The sequence below is a fragment of the Schistocerca piceifrons genome, chromosome 2 (assembly GCF_021461385.2).
Source record: "Schistocerca piceifrons isolate TAMUIC-IGC-003096 chromosome 2, iqSchPice1.1, whole genome shotgun sequence".
Lineage (NCBI taxonomy): Eukaryota > Metazoa > Arthropoda > Insecta > Orthoptera > Acrididae > Schistocerca > Schistocerca piceifrons.
In genome coordinates this window covers 66,743,803-66,762,106 of record NC_060139.1, presented here as the reverse complement: position 1 = coordinate 66,762,106, position 18,304 = coordinate 66,743,803, and the positions used below count along the sequence as shown (strand labels likewise).

Sequence of the window (18,304 nt, the reverse complement as noted above, 5' to 3'; positions counted from 1 at the left end):
AACACAAAGAAACGTAATACTTGGATTGAGATAAGAAAACCAGTCGCCGCCGGCTCACTCTTTCTCACGCGTGTGTTTGGGCCTCCTATTCTGCGTGCTCCCGGCTGGCGGTCACTTCGGTCACGCGTGTACTTTACGGCAGACAAACCTCACGTAAACGTGGCCACAGCGCCGGAGTAATTTGCCACGACGGGACGTAAAGCAGTCCGGCGCGGTTTTACTGCCAGCCCCGGAAACGGGAGCCATTCGCCGCCCTCTATCTGCATATCTCATTTCCGTCCCCTGGGCGCGCAGGCTTCTCCTCGTCGAACCGCAAATTTTGAAATATGACCTTCTGTCGTGCACTCCATCGTGCTGCACCAGTTGAAAATGCTGTCAGTAAACACTACAAATGAGTCATAACTCGGCACATGACAATGTACTATCGATGATTCGTGACGTAAACCCAAAATTCCAAAAGCCTCTTCATGTCTTGACGTTTATTTTTAAGCCGTATCCGCCCAGAAGACCTCATAGGAATAACTGAAACTCGTCTGTGTTACATAGGGTGACTCAGATGGCCCTACAAATGTCGTTTTATGCAACCCGCAATTCTATATCCGACCTCAAAAAACCGCGCGCGAGATTTTCATATTCTCTCGATCGCTACACGCAAACTCTTAGGACAAAATGAATAGGATCTTTTTGTAGGAAATTTAATGTAGTTATTTACACTGGGATACGTTTCCACTAGGTTCGAGTTATTCAAGAAAAACGTAGAAACGTTATCTCTAAATTCACCCCACTTTAGGCGTAGGGCCGTATAACGATCCTGCCTTCGAGGCGGTTAAGTGGGAGATGTGTCTCAGAGCTGGAGAGTGACAGATGGTGACGAGAGAATGGATGCGCACGTAGTTTATGTATCAGCCGATAGAGGACAGTATTGGATAGGGGACTGATTTAGTTTCGATTGTGCCCAGTAGAGTGCACTAAAGTAATAGAATGTTTTTCATAAGCTGTTATGTATTTTTGTATATGTAAAATGCTATAAATGTGTTTTAGCAGTATGAATGATGCGTGAATGTGGATTAATGTTAGTATGAAGATAATTGTTTAACGAGTTATCTAGTAGGATTTAGTGTGGAAACATTTCGAAGAAGTATGGATATGAACACAGGGGATTTTTGTAGAATAGATTTGTAAACTAAGTTTACGGTAAAGGGAAAATTAATTCAGGTGTAAATAACTTTATGAATAAGGAGAACATCAGCATACTAGATAATTACGTCAGTAAAATGTGCAGTCGTTAGGTTTAATATTTTGCGATTGGTTATTGATGAAAAGCGCGGATTGACGCTGGAGAATGTTGTTTTGCTATTGGCTGTTGAGTAAACTGACCAGTGGTAAAGCAATATTCTTCGCACGCCTTTCTCTGCTGGTAGAGAAGACAGAGTATTCTAGAGAAGAGTCGAAGCCTAGCCATGAAAGAGATCGGACGTGTGCAGTAGTAGTTCCGATGCAAATGATAAGTTGCCGGATCTAGCAGTGTTTGATACATCAAAAGTGTTGGAAAATGACGGCATAATTATTCCGATGTTTGTGTAGAAATTTCGGAATTTTTAAGTGAATTGTGTGGTGAGATGACATATATTCCACGTGGCGTATTGAGCGGGTCGGTGGCTAAAAACTGTGACTGCATTTGGCACCGACAGACTTAATATTTGGCGAGCGTTCTCAATCAAAAACAATTAGTATTTTTGTAGCTATTACGTTTTCGGGAAATGAAACACCATAAGCTTGCTAACGTGAGTGAAAGGGATTGTGAGTGACTGTGTTAAGACTAGCACGGGCTTGGCAGTGATACTTGTTCACCTAAGTTTCAGAATATATTAATTGAGGACAAAACTTCCAACCTTTCATTTCGTGTTTCTCCCGACACGTAGATTTGTGACTTTAATTGCAGCCTGGTTCACGTCGAAGTACGGTAGGTTTCACTCGGCTTTCCTACTGATGATCTGCTGAGACATTGTTCACAGGTAGGTGCAGGTTCGTCGTAAAGGGACGGAAAGAACCTTGCCGCCGCACGATCTCACGCTGAGCCACGGCCGGCCAGGATTTCTGATATGTTGTTCATGACTCTCTCTCCTACCACTGTACAAACATCCGAGGTTACACGGATTATTTCCCACACTCGACCTTCTTTGGTCTTCACTAACTTCATTCATTACGATCATGGGGATCTTATCAACCTGTACCGAATCAAAGACGGCCTGAAGATGACACAATGGAGCGGTGAAACTGGTAGCGACAGAATAAAGTAAAATCATAAGGACGGCTGTAGGTGTTTTTATATTTTGTCACGATTCCCCTTCCCCCTCCACTGGAAGATGCAGCAGGGAAAAGATGATTATATGCTTCCGTATGAGCCCTGATATCTCTTTTCTCCTCCTAACGGTCTTTACGTGAGATGAATGTTGGTGGCAGTAGACTCTGAGAAGTACCGATGGTCTCTTACACAAAGATAAGCATATTTTACTCGCACTGGTAGAGGAAAGACTCGGACACGACAGTGAAGTGCGGAGTGCGTCCAGCGAGTACTATTGTCGTCAGATGCAGTTGGGTCTGGACGTATTGTTGTTGTTGTTGTTGTAATAGTGGAGGAGGAGGAGAAGGAGGAGTCATATCGCACCGGATGAATGTATGTCCACATCGCCGTGGGTTGGCGCATATCGAATTGCGAGAAAGAGTTTTTACCGTAAAGTGATTATAAATACCTATTGTCGCTGTTGGGTGTTCTCATCTGTCACGCTGGCCACTGGATTGCAGCGCAGAAAACGTGTACAGATTACTGTTAATAACATGTGACGATATTTTATTGTTTAGAAATCTGTTGAGATTAAATATGGTTAGGAGAAGGAAAGTGTGTGACAATGCTAGTGACCGTCTGCACATGTGTTCAAAGAGAGTATGTAACCGTACTTTGTACAAACTTCTGCAACTCTGATCAATGCAAAAATGTCTATTCCTTGAAGTAGTATCGGTTATACACTATTTCACGGTCATTAAAATAACGATTAGGCTATACATTATTCGGCCGCTAACAACATCAAATTTAATAGGGGTTGTTTGAAATCGTTCTGAAGTCATAGGCAAATGCCACTGCTCTAAAGTACCTCAGGCAGGGCAATCTTAGACAATGACGTTTTTCTTGAAACAAGCTCCGATAACCTGCTGTAGTCAAATACTCCGATACTGTGACATATGTTGTCGTAGCAATGATCCGGACCACCACCACACCGACAAACAATAAGTTTACCGGACATAAATTGGGTCACCTCGTGAGAACGCACATTGCTTGCTTCAGAGCATTTTAGATTGTATACAACTAATATCAAGTGTTAATATAACCTCCACCGCTGACACAGGTGATAGTAGTAGTCTGGATGAGTCCGTACTATAGGTCGAAGCGGAGCCATGACAGAAACGCAGAAGGAAGATACCTTGCTATGACGTGTCCATGACCACACAGTTAATCACGCTGTCCCATAGGTTGGTGAATCTACAGGGACTGTGGAGCTAGTTTACAACAAATTGTGTGCAACTCCCAGCTATGACATACAGTCTAAGCCGGCCGGAGTGGCCGAGCGGTTCTAGGTGCTACAGTCTGGTAACGCGCGACCGCTACGGTCGCAGGTTCGAATCCTACCTCGGGCATGGATGTGTGTAATGTCCTTAGGTTAGTTAGGTTTAAGTAGTTCTGAGTTCTAGGGGACTGATGACCACATCAGTTAAGTCCCATAGTGCTCTGAGCCATTTGAACACAGTCTAAGAACAGTGAGTGAGAAAGGACGTTAAGTGACGGGGATCGGAGACGTTTTTCACTCCTTGTGAATGACATACGATTTCCAACACTCCTCGAACTGTTTGCTATTAGTGAAAGCAGATCCATTTGAACCAGGTAACCGGTAGGGAACTGCATGCTAGGATATCTAGGGGAATCGTATCTCGCAAAAGGCCATCGCTCACTGCTGCTCATAAACCTGCACGTCTACAATGGACCAAACAACACAGAAGTGGACATTAGTTGCACGAAGACGCGTAGTACGACCCGACGAGTCACTATTTACACATGATGCAGAGCGTCAACTGCACCAGTGGCATTTAACCGTAAGTGTGCTGGGTATACTTCAGGTCTGTACGTTTCGGGTGTGGTGTTCGTACCATTCCTTGGGTTCACTGATTCCTATAGCATATTCGTGATGAGTATGCTGTGGTCACTCCTGTCTTCCAGCATGACAACACACGTGTCACAGGGTTACGAAGTAAGTTCCTGGTTTGACGAACACTCAAGTACCCTATTGTACCTAGACTTGTCCGCTAAACTATTAATCACAACCCCATGGTAAATGTCTGGTACTATTTAGCACAGTGGATGAAATGTCGTCATCAACATCTCTGCAGTTTATTGGCTCCATGGGAGATGGTAGTTGGAGAGAAATGTAAATGATTGGACCCTTGTTAGCCTGCGTGAAAGCAGTAAAGTTTTAGTTTTATTTTATCTGTGTTATTGCTCTTCGCTACACAAAATCAGTGATATTTGCGATACAGTATTTTATTTTCCTTTTGACAACAGGACAGTTTTCTGCATAGGAGATGAATCCAAACATATTATAAAAATGTATGCATGTATGTATGTATGTATGTACCTTATGTGCGTGTACTTTTGTGTGTGTGTGTGTGTGTGTGTGTGTGTGTGTGTGTGTGTGTGTTCCAGTGTCCTCCGAAATTTCAGTCTCCTCCTAAACCAATGGACCGATTTTAACAGAACTTAGTACACATACGCCTTACTGTCGGGCGACAATCGCTGTGAGGGTAAGAACCACCTATTATCAAAGGGATGGGGGTGAAAAATGACCGAAGCCAGCGACGTGTGAATTCCAGGACTTCATTCACTCAGCATCTGAGAATGAGAGCACTTAGTTACTTCCAACAAACTTTAGACATTATTTCAAACATCTACGAAACTTTTCCTCGCGGACAACCACTACAAAACGATGACAAATCTTTCACTGCTTTTCTACTGTTCATGCAGTAAAAGTACTGCATGAGGCACGACGTTATAATGTATTACATCCTTACTGCTAACTGTACTCGACTCGCGACAAATTTTACAGACAGTGTGCACCCCCACGCATACCACACAATGTAGGCGCAAAATTATATCATTGTACGACACATAGTTCAGAGAGATATGACGTCATAAACAATGAGAGGGATGATAAACTGTCGCATCGTTTAAATTTATTACTTCTCTGCTGTTAACCTTATTCGCAATACATTTCGCAAACGGTTTCTACATATTCCTCTGAATGTACCTATAATATTACATCGTTGTAGGACTCTCAGTTCAGGAGATATGTGATAAGGCCAAACACTGTGTGGCGCGAGAGTGGACATACAGTCACAGATAAATATCTGGGCAACGCCGGGTATCTTCGCTAGCATCCGATAAACCGCCGCGAGCGGTAGCCGCGAGGTCTACGGAGTCTTGTCACGGTCCGTGCTGCTGCCCCCGTCGGAGATGTGTGTGTTGTCCATAGCGTAACATAGTTTGATTAAGTAGTGTGTAGGCTTAGGGACAGATGACCTAAGTACTTTGGTCCCATAAGACCTTACCACAAATTTCCAATTTCTGATAAATCACAACAAAACAGGTGTATTTTGTCATCGTAGCTGCTATTAACAGTAGGAACAGAAGAAAATACATTCGTCATGTTTGTTTTGCAAACACTATGCGTTCTATAAGGAACAGTCAAACGGAAACGAGACAGATAGAAAAAAGTAAGCAAACTGTTACTTATTTCAAAAGTGATCTTCATAACTGCAAATAAATTCATCCCCCTGTGAGACAAGAGGGTCAGTGTCTTCATGGAAAACGTTTGCGGTTGCCTGCGAGACCATGCAGGGCAGTCCACATGTTGCCCAGATTATCTGCAGTACACTGCAGAAGTTTCGCTGGGAAGTCCTTACACATCCTTTATACAGTCCAGATCGCTCTCCCCACGTGATTTCCCTACGTTTTGGAGCCCTGCAGAAAGATGTTCTTGGCCGCTGTATCGCTTCGGACAAAGAGAAACTCGCATCTGAGTACAAGTGTGTTTCCGTAGCTGACCGCAAACTTTTTTTCCATGATGACACTGGCTGTCTTGTTTCACAGTGGGATAAATGTATAAATGGTTATGGCGATTACTACTGAAACAGTGATGAGTTCAGTTACCTTTCTCCATTTGTTTCGTTTGCATTTGACTATCTGTCCTATTGCTATGTCCATTGTTATTGTGCGCGTAACCTAATAAGCATTCACATATTCAGGAAAATGCTTTCTAAATGTGTTGAGTGGTGTGGTGATGAAAACCGGCAGTATTTCCGGCCACTTTGTCATAAGATCAACATCAGGTTTCATTTTGTCCCCGATGAAGATGGTAGGTAACAGTAGCCGAATGGATGTTTACCTTATTTACTTCAATGCTAGTTGTGGTGTCTTTCAGCATTGCTCAGTGCTTGATCTAAGTACGATCAACACCTATGAAAAATTGTTATGCACTTGTGTACTACGGTCGACTCACCATGAGCTATCTCATTCCCACAACGTGTGTATCAGTTTCCGTTTTAAAATGCGGAGACCCCACAGGACAAAAAATAACCAGGGAACTCCAGGTACGTCACGTCCTCTAAGTGTTACAAGAGATGAATTTTATTAATAATGGATGCTGCTGAACTCCGTCACTGTTCCCTTATAGGGTGTAGAAAAATTTCCACTACCAGTCACAATAAAAGGTTATTTATTTGCCTCACGACCGGTTTCGGGCTTGTGCCCATCCCCATGTTTATACATGAATGTATAAACACCTGAGGGTGGGCATAAGCCCGAAACCGGTCGTGTGACAAAATATTCTTTTATTGTGACTGGTAGCGGAAATTTTTCTACACGCTGTTAAAAGAATCTGTGCGCAATACCGACCAACGAAGACACTACTTTGTGTAGCCGCAAGAGCACCAGAGATCAGTAAAGAGCGAAGTGGAACCAAAAGAAAGGGATTCCACATCGTTAACCTAGGGGGCGTCGTCCTCTACCATTATTTTTTCCGACTCATCAGTATTCTGACTCGTCTGCTGCGGCCAGCCAGTAATTCCTTTTCTGTGCCAACCTCTTCATCTCAGGGCAGCACTTGCACCTTGCGTCTTCAGTTTTTTTTTTTTTTTTTTTTAAGTCCAATGTCTGTTATCCGCAACAGATTTTACCCCATTTAGCCCCCTCAAGTACTACAGAAGTTGTTTCTTGATTTCTTAACACGGGTCCTGTCATTCTGTCCTTTCTTCTAATCTAAGTTTTCTACATGTTTCTCTCCTCGCTGATTTTGCGTAGAACCTTCTCATTTCTTATTTCAACAGTCCACCAATTCTAGCGGTTCTGGCGCTGCAGTCCGGAACCGCGGGACTGCTACGGTCGCAGGTTCGAATCCTGCCTCGGGCATGGGTGTGTGTGATGTCCTTAGGTTAGTTAGGTTTAAGTAGTTCTAAGTTCTAGGGGACTTATGACCTAAGATGTTGAGTCCCATAGTGCTCAGAGCCATTTGAACCATTTGAACCAGTCCACCAATTTTTCTACAGCACCAAGTCACAGACGCTACGATTCACTTGTTTTCCGGTTCTCCCAGAGTTCATGATTCATTTCCATTCAATGCTGAGCACCACATGTACAGGTCAGAAATTTCTTCCCCAAATTATGGCCATTGTCTCTCACAGCTGTATTCGGTTGTGGTAGTCACTTTTCATGTCAATTACGTGCATCACATTCGTTTATTCCTTAACGAGGTAGGTCGTTAGGTACTATTCTCATAGATACTAACAACCTTTAACAATGGCAGGAACTCGTGTGTGATAGACTACTAACAAATTCTTTAGACCCGTTCAAAAATTCTGTGGACGTTTTAATAGCTCATTTATTTACTTTAACTGTTTGAAATGAATACAGTGATCGCTGTTCCACCACAGATCTGTCGTTCCAGCAAAGTGATTAAGGAATCGACTCAGTGAGACTTGTGTGGGAGAGGCACACATCGAAGAGCTGTGAAGCGACGGGCCGACCTCCCGCCAGGCAACGGACGCTGATTTCCATTCCGGACCGGCGTTCCGTATTGACTCGCCGCGCAGCCGAGTGTTCAATTAAAGCTGCGTCAACAATCGAATTCGGCTGTTGTCGGGGGGTCAACGAGGCGGAAGCTGATCTGCGATTAGGGAGCGATCGCGGGACGTCAGCTGTTTGTGCTCCGCCGGAGGCTCCGGATCCATCCCGCCCCGTTCTCTATCCCGGACATGCTGTGCCACACACCATTTTCGTGTGATTGATGTGTCGTGCAGTTTACCACCCTACGTCAAGAATGGAAATCACCGTTAGGCGGTTTCGAGGAAGTCATAAAGTAATGAAATTTAGAGCAGAAGTAGCGCATGCTAGAGCGTCCTTCAATACGACTGTTTTTACTGGGTTAGTAAGTTAGGAACTATAAGCCAGGTATAAATTAACCGTACAACCATTGGTTATTAAGTCTGTAGTACAGAAGTGTGTTTTTACTATCTACCGGGTGATCAAAAAGTCAGTATGAATTTGAAAACTTGACAAACCACGGAATAATGTAGATAGAGACGTAAAAATTGACACACATGCTTGGAATGACATGGGGTTGTATTAGAACAAAAAAAAAAAAAAAAAAAAAAAGGAACACTCCATATTGCTAGACGCGTGAAAGATCTCTTGCGCGCGTCGTTTCGTGATGATCGTGTGCTCAGCCGCCACTTCCGTCATGCTTGGCCTCCCAGGTCCCCAGATCTCAGCACGTCCGATTATTGGCTTTGGGGTTACCTGAAGTCGCAAGTGTATCGTGATCGACCGACATCTCTAGGGATGCTGAAAGACAACATCCGACGCCAATGCCTCACCATGACTAGGGACATGCATTACAGTGCTGTTCACAACATTATTCCTCGACTACAGCTATTGTTGAGGAATGATGGTGGACATAGTGAGCATTTCCTGTAAAGAAAATCAATTTTGGTTTGTCTTACTTTATTATGCTAATTATTGCTATTCTGATCAGATGGAGCGCCATTTGTCGGACATTTTTTGAACGTTTGTATTTCTTTCTAATAAAATCCCCTTGTCATTCCAAGCATGTGTGTCAATTTGTACCTCTCTATCTACATTATTTCGTGATTTATTCAGTTTTCAAATTTATACTGACCTTTTGATCACCCGGTATATCCCTCTAAAGTTCAATTAAGATTTTGTTGCCCAATAATCTAATCTTCCTACAATCCTACTGCGTAAAATTAATAAAATAGTTTGCTACATACCATGTATATTCTTCAGTATTGAAACACATTGTCGTTATGCTGAAATGGTAGACGTACTGTTTTCCTAAGCGCGTCGATAACGTGTTTTTTTTTAATATCACGGCGTCATACCCGTTTTGAGCTTGTCGCACCCAACACGGGCACACCACCGTAAAGGCGTTTGTATTTGAAGGTGATTATGTTAAACACGATACCGACAATTGTATTCATTTCTGAGTTACGAAGTATTATTAGTCACTTAGATGCTCGACACCAAGCGTTATCGTTCAGAGTTACGACTGACTGTACCATCTACGTCAGTATTGTTAAATACTTTGGCTAACATACAGATGAACACAGCACTTCGCCTTTTATTCAGTCTTGATACTGTAGCCTTTCTTGCACCTTCAGTGTCAGTTTTATATTCGTTTAATCTTTTCAGTTCCGTTTACATGCTTCTGACCGTGACCAGACGCAGTTCTGTTATCCATCTCTTCATTAAAATCACCACCTTACTATTTTTCCAGACTGTGAACTTCGGAACTGCAACACTGGCGTCTCTTCAGCGCGGTGTCTCCACCTGTGTGTCACGCTCTGATCACGTGAACACCACGCAAGGCATGACAGCATCAAAAGAAGCGTTACTGACGAGTAAAATACGTTTCTGAATGATTTCCTGTTTCACGGTACTTTTATACTCAAAGGAAAACACGAAAAAGCCACCGAGTCCAGTGGCAAATTTCCATATAATTTTCATATTAACATTTAAAAGATGTATTTAAAAATACTAGGTGACGTCTGAGGTGACTGAAGATATGATCATCTTATTTACTAATACCACGCTCATTTTTCCTGCGACTATGGAAAATTAAGGACCGAGTACTATAAATGGAGTTTTATTCACATAATGCACGACTTTGTGAACTCTTGTAAGATCTTAACCAAGAACTCGTACCTACAGCGAGACTAAATTGGACAGTAACTCCAGTTTCTTGTATAATATTTCACATTGTTACATTGCAAGTATAGTAGATTTCTATCGGTATAATAATTATTAAACTGTGAGGTAGCCAAATGGTAAGACAACATACTGGTATTGGAGAGTGCAGAGGTTATAATGGCTTGCGAGCCCCTCTGAATTACGTTCAACACGGTTTCCCTAAATTTCTGAAAGCAAATGCCGTTTTGCTTCCTTTGAAAAGGTCCCTAGCAATGTCGTCGACCTACCTTTTCTCATAATCTTTCTTTCTCTAGCTCTTCCATTTTATTGAAAACAGGTACTTTTCAAACAAGGCTAGACTCGTGAATTTATAAAATCAATCCAACATTATATTCCTTATTGCAGAAAATTTAATTTAAAACCCTTTCAAAGCAGCAGCTCTCACTCAGGATTTAACGAACGTACATCATTTTCAAGCCATTCACTGCTAAAGTTATTAATCTCAAGAACAGTGATATTCTTAAAACAAATCCGATTTACATAAAATCAGACTCACAAATAATCCTTGAAGCTCATGTCTACACCGAAAAACTGGCGAGCTATTGCTCCAGCAAAACGATGCACGAGAAAACACTTCATATGTTTTATAATTGCTTGGGTTTCCGCTACCAGAGTCAGCTGCTATACAAGTTATCTGACCATGGTACCGAGTATGTAAATCACTGTTACTAGAGAAACAAATGTTTCGCTCACGATCTCTTGGCAGACACACAAGACTGCCACTGTAACGATGGCCGAAACGTTGGTTTCTACAGAAACAGTTTTTTTTACGTTATTGGGGGTACCCTACACAGAAAAAATTTATATCGACTGCTGTTACGGAGACGAATGTTTTGTTCGCAGATGCAAATGGCTATTTCCCCATGATGCCCACATGCAATAATTGCCATAACGTCGTACTAGGTACAACGAGCACTCCGTCTTCAAGCCACAAGTGGCCCATCGGGACCATCCGACCGCCGTGTCTTCCTCAGCTAAGGATGTGGGTAGGAGGGTCGTGTGGTCAGCACACCGCTCTTCCTGTCGTTACGATGGTTTTCCTTAACCGGAGCCGCTACTATTTGGTCGAGTACCGCCTCAATTGGCATCACGAGGCTGTGTGCACCCCGAAAAATGACAACAGCGCATGGCAGCCCGGATGGTCACCCATCTAAGTGGCGGCCACGCCCAACAGCGCTTAACTTCGGTGATCTAATGGGAACCGGTGTATCCACTGCGGCAAGGCCGTTGCCCATCAGTACAACGAGGGAACGCAGTAAATTTCTAGGTACATGGGATAATTACCGAACTATATGAAAAACGTAAATTAATTACAAATTACGTTGTGCACACACTTTATCCAACATTTGAAAGTCACTACAGATATTCGGATTTAGGTGATGACATGTTCGACATGCCTGCCATCATTGGCTACGATATGGCGCAGACAAACAGCAAAATTCTGAATGACCCGCTGAAGTGTCGGAACATCGATGCGGCCAATGACCTCTTCAGCGGCTGTTCTCAGTTGAGTAATGGTTTTGGGGTTACTGCTGTACACCTTGTCTTTTATATAGCCGCCCCCCCCCCACATTTGTTCAGATCCGGAGAATACAGCGGCCAATCAAGGCCCATGCCAGTGGCCTCTGGGTACACCAAAGCTAGAATGCGGTCCCCTAAGTGCTACTCCAGGACATCAAACACTCTCCTGCTTCGATGGCGTCTAACTCCGTGTTGCATGAACCACATTTTATTGAAATCAGGGTCACTTTGGATAATGGGGATGAAATCCTCTTCCAAAACTTTCACGTACCGTTAGGTAATCACCGTGCCATCAAGGATATCGTACCGGTTATTCCGTGATTGGACACTACACACCACACAGTCACCCACTGATGGTGGAGAGACTTCCCGATTGCGAAACGCTGATTCTCATCCCTCAAATGCGACAATTTTGCTTACTGACGAGACCCTCCAAATGTAAGTGAGCTTCGTCACTAAACCAAACCATGTTCACATCAAAGTCCTGTTCGTCAATTCTATGGACAATAGTGCAGGCGAAACACAACCGCTCTTTCATGGCCCTGGGGCTGACTGGATGATGAGTTTGAATTTTGTATGGGAAGAGATGCAGTTCTTCAATAAAAATTTATCGCTGCGTCTTCCGGTTGATTTCCATCAGATGTGCAGCTTGTCTGATCCAAATCCTAGGGCTGCTTTGAAACACAGCGCGTGTCTTCTCGACGTTTGGGTGACCGACAATGATAACACTGTCATCACGAACACTACCCGTTCTCTCAACTTGCGAATCAAATTCTTCATTCTTAGCAGACATGGACCGGTCGTCTTTAGTTTGAACTCGGTCACAAACTTCCCTTGAGCCGCAGTTGGGCAGTTATTGCTCGCATAGAGGCCTTCACAAGCGTTATACGCTCAGGCACGCTGTACCATGACATTGTCATGTGCAAATGTCCACAGCAGCACGGCGCGGGCGCATGCGCATAATAATTCCCATCATGCCGCGCAACCAGTCGAGGAGTTGGAACGTCCTAACGCAAACCGTTCAGAAGTTATGATAATTTTATTTCATATAGTTCAATAACTGTCAGTCTGTAAGATTCACTGAATAGGACAACAACAGCGGAAATAAGCATTCGCACAGCTATGTACATGTACACGATTACTCTGTAATTCACATTAAAGTGCCTCACAGATACTTCGTCGAACCACTTTCAGATTATTTCCCTACAATTCCACTCTCGAACAGAACGCTGTAAAAACGAGCATCTATATTTTCCACGCGAGTTCTGATTTCTTTTATTGCGATCGTGATTTGTCTCTATTTGGATGGGAGTCAAAACAATATTTTCGCCAGTGGAGGAGAAAGTTTCCCTTTGAAATTTCGTGAAAACTCATGGTCACAACGAAAAACGTGTGCCTGTTAATGACAGCCACCCAAACTCTCGTATCATATCAGTGGCACTCTCACCCCAAATTCACGATAGTACAACACGAGACACTCCTCTTTGATAATTTCGATGTCCTCCTTCAATAGCAGCTAAGAATCCAATATGCAGCACTAGTCCAAAACAGGACGGCTAATCGTAATGTAAGCAGATTTTTTAGCAGATCTGTTGCACTTTTTAAGCTTTCTGCCAATGAAATGCAGTCTTTCGTCCTCCTTTCCAACAACATTTTTTTGTGATGGTTTCAGTTTACGTTGTTCCTAATTGTAATATTAAGATATTTTGCTGAACTGACGGTCTTTAATTTCTTCTGATTTATCATGTTACCGAAGTTTAATTGATTCCTTTTAGTACAGTACCCATTTAACTGATGGCCTTATGAATCTGTTCCTTTTCGTGAACGTGGAACTAATGGCGGAAGGAAATGTTGGTGAGCTAAGTTATGTCAATGACAGGTAGTGTGTCTGTTTAGAAGTGACGGGTAGGACACGTAAAAATCATATAGTATTGGATAACAAATTATTCAAAAAATGCTTATGAATAAAATTTAACGTAGGAATCAACAAATTGTGAAATGTGAGAGTTACTGGAGAGACATTAATTAACTTGAAGAAATAATTTCTGTTTCTTAAAACAGCCCATTGGCTGTCTGTTGTTAGAAAATATGGGAAAGCTTACGAAACCTGACATTAAAATGCGCGGTAGTAGCCCAGAAAACTTGTCCATCTGCTAAATCTGCACATAGTCGACGTAAATACGACACCATTGTCTGGAAGCAGTTTTTGATATTAATTACTACAGCTGTATCTAATTCAGTTTGTAATGTAGAATACGTAGGACACAAATTATGTATGGGATGTGATTAATGGTTTCATAGATGGTAGTCAACCTTCCCCCTCGCAGTAGCCACAGGTGTTCATCCTTTGGCATGCTAAAATGTACAATAAATCGAACAACCGTATCAGCACAAATAATAAGAACGTGAAATATAATCCTCAAATTAATAAATGTGAAGGAAGTACGAGTAACTACTGGTTTTATCTACTTCCCGTAATGCTCAGAGTCGAGGCTTTAACGGTATGCTCAAAATGTGTGCGAGATCTTATGGGACTTAACTGCTGAGGTCATCAGTCCCTAAGCTTACACACTACTTAACCTAAATTACTCTAAGGACAAACACACACATCCATGCCGCAGGGAGGACTCGAACCTCCGCCGGGACCAGCCGCACAGTCCATGACTGCAGCGCCTCAGACCGCTCGGATAATCCCGTGCGGCTTTAACTGTGTGTGAAGTATTTGAAAAAAAATTTAGTTCACGTATCCTCTGTAGTGTGTGCTACAGACACACGAGATCAGCAGTAGTGCACAGATTATAAGGTCGTGTTGGTCACCACGAGTTATCACGTGACCCGCGGGGTCGGAGAGCTGGTGACCGCCGGCAGCTGCGGCTGAGTGTGCGTATGGTGATTGTGGCGTGTTTGCCTAAGGGCGCGTATGTGCGGACCAGCTGCTCTGGTTGCACTGCCAACTGCGCCGACGTCAACAAGTGGGGTGCGCCTGCTGTCACACGGACAACAGAGATCTGAAGAGTGCCGCCACCCCACTGCCAACAAAACGCGCACACGCCGGCCTAACGCACCATGCAGTGGCTCGTGCGTTTTCACAAATTTTTAAATTCGTGTTAACTTTAAGGTGTGAACTACCATCTGTTGTATAATAGTTATGATTATGAACAAATTTTTACTACTGCAGCCACTGCCAATAATAATAATAATAATACATGGATGATCTAAAGCTACTGGCAGCAACAAATCAACAACTCAACCAATTACTAAAGATAACAGAAGTATTTAGCAATGATATAGATATGGCTTTTGGAACAGACAAATGTAAGAAAAATAGCATAGTCAAGGGAAAACACACTAAACAAGAAGATTACATATTGGATAACCACAGCGACTGCATAGAAGCGATGGAAAAAACAGATCCCTATAAATATCTAGGATACAGGCAAAAAATAGGAATACATAATACAAATATTAAAGAAGAACTAAAAGAAAAATATAAACAAAGACTAACAAAAATACTGTAAACAGAATTGACAGCAAGAAACAAGACAAAAGCTATAAATACTTATGCTATACCAATATTGACCTACTCATTTGGAGTAGTGAAATGGAGTAACACAGACCTACAAGCACTCAACACACTTACACGATCAAAATGCCACAAATATAGAATACATAACATACATTCAGCAACAGAAAGATTCACATTAAGCAGAAACGAAGGAGGAAGGGGATTCATCGACACAAAAAACCTACATCATGGACAGGTAGACAATTTAAGAAAATACTTTATAGAACGAGCAGAAAGTAGCAAAATACACAAAGCAATCACTCATATAAATACATCGGCTACACCACTGCAATTTCATAACCACTTCTAAAACGCTTTAGATCACATAACATCAACAGATACGAAGAAAGTAAATTGGAAAAAGAAAACACTACGTGGCAAGCACTCGTATCATCTAACAGAGCCACACATCGATCGAGACGCATCCAACACATGGCTAAGAAAAGGCAATATACACAGTGAAACGGAAGGATTCATGATTGCAATACAGGATCAAACAATAAACACCAGATATTACAGCAAGCATATTATTAAAGATCCCAATACCACAAGAGATATATGCAGACTTTGCAAACAACAAATAGAAACAGTAGATCACATCACAAGCGGATGTACAACACTAGCAAATACAGAATACCCCAGAAGACACGACAATGTAGCAAAAATAATACATCAACAACTTACCATACAATAAAAACTCATAAAACAACACGTTCCCACATACAAGTATGCACCACAAAATGTACTGGAGAATGATGAATGCAAATTGCACTGGAACAGAACCATTATAACAGATAAAACAACACCACATAACAAACCTGACATCATACTCACCAATAAAAAGAAGAAATTAACACAACTAATCGAAATATCCACACCCAACACAACAAATATACAGAAGAAAACAGTAAAAAAAATTGAGAAATACATCCAACTGGCTGAGGAAGTCAAGGACATGTGGCATCAGGTTAAAGTTGACATTATACTAATTATACTATCACCTACAGGAGTAATACCACACAATATCCACCAGTACATCAACGCAATACAGCTGCATCCAAACGAATATATACAACTACAGAAATCTGTAATTATTGATACATGTTCAATTACGCGAAAGTTTCTAAATGCACTGTAACATATACCGTACACTTAAAAGGAAGTGACGCTTGATCAAGGTCCGCGTCACTTTCCATTTTTAACCTGATGTGACGTCTGAGAAAGGAAAGAAATAATAATAATAATTTGCAAAGCTTTAACGAAAGAGGGTAATGTTTCTGTGAAATTTCCTTGTTTAGTACATAATTAAGTGCAGCTTACGGCAAGACCAAAATAATGTATCAGCTTTCGCTACTCTCCGTTTCGTCAGCTAGTATTAATTTTACTAAAGTATTATCCCTCTCCAAGTCTCATTTTCTGAACCAGGAAAGCGGCATAATTTCTTCTTATGAATGTTCTGTCCTTCCATATAGTCCAAACAAAAGTTTAATATTTATATATGTTGGCCGGCCGCGGTGGTATCGCGGTTCTAGGCGCGCAGTCCGGAACCGCGCGACTGTTACGGTCGCAGGTTCGAATCCTGCTTCGGGGATGGATGTGTGTGATGTCCTTAGGTTAGTTAGGTTTAAGGAGTTCTAAGTTCTAGGGGACTGATGACCACAGCTGTTAAGTCACATAGTGCTCAGAGCCATATGTATGTTAAAACTTCCTGGCAGATTAAAACTGTGTGCCCGACCGAGACTCGAACTCGGGACCTTTGCCTTTCGCGGGCAAGTGCTCTACCACTTGCCCGCGAAAGGCAAAGGTCCCGAGTTCGAGTCTCGGTCGGTCACACAGTTTTAATCTGCCAGGAAGTTTCATATCAGCGCACACTCCGCTGCAGAGTGAAAATCTCATTCTGGTTTCATATGTATGTTGTTTTCAGGGATATCGGGTGACCAGCCGGATTTGATCGTTAAAGACCCAAGATATTTCGGCGAATAACCTTTCCGCCATCATCAGGTGGTTCTGACAGACCTTATGTAACAGGTATTTTACACGTATACAGAAATACAGAAAAGAAGAAATCAGATCAATATATGTTGGCTTAACAAAATATAAAAACGACGAATACACGTGATCACTGTGAAGAGGCTGTACTTGTCTTTTTGTTGGTGGTTGGTGATTTTAAGATCCAGGTAGTTTAAGCTTTTGTTGCCCCCACATTTTGCACATATTTTCCGCGTACGACTTACGAAATGTATAACCTAACATTAAACCTTTTTGTGGTACGAATATGCATTTCACCTCATACAGTCACATTTTAAGCTGCAAAATATGGATCAAATTAAATTACTAAGTTGTCAATGAGGGCGCTGAACATATTGCTGGTACATTACATTTTGTATAACGGATATCACTTAGTAATTGCGTTGAATGAACACTTTCTTGTGAGATTCCGGAACAGTTTTGTGAGGAAAATGAGGAGGAATTTTTTGTTCCCTACCACTTTCGTAAACAAAATTTCTTCGGCTCTGCAGTGTGTCAATCGGATGTACTCATTTTATAAGACAGAGCATTAATATCTTAGGTGATTTATTAATGAATGCTACCCAAGCAGTTACAACAACACGGGTTGTGCTGATGTTGCAGACAATTTGTTGCATTTCAAACACTGTCGGATTTAACTGGTGCAGAGGCCGCAAAGATAAAAAGTTGTAAGCTAAATGAGAAACACGCAATCTGCAGCCACCTGCTCCTCGCCAGTCCGGTGCGCTTTTAACTGCCACACTTGTCACAGTTACACCCGACGTCCCGTGCAGATGAAACGCGCGTAGCACGAGAAGTGCTGCGCCGGCAGGACGTCGCCC

At 42.3% G+C, this 18,304-nt stretch overlaps 1 pseudogene; it reads right to left on the bottom strand.

The window, feature by feature from the left end:
* Window positions 1-11,483: 11,483 nt before the first annotated feature.
* Window positions 11,484-11,601, bottom strand: LOC124778588 (annotated as a pseudogene).
* Window positions 11,602-18,304: the final 6,703 nt, after the last annotated feature.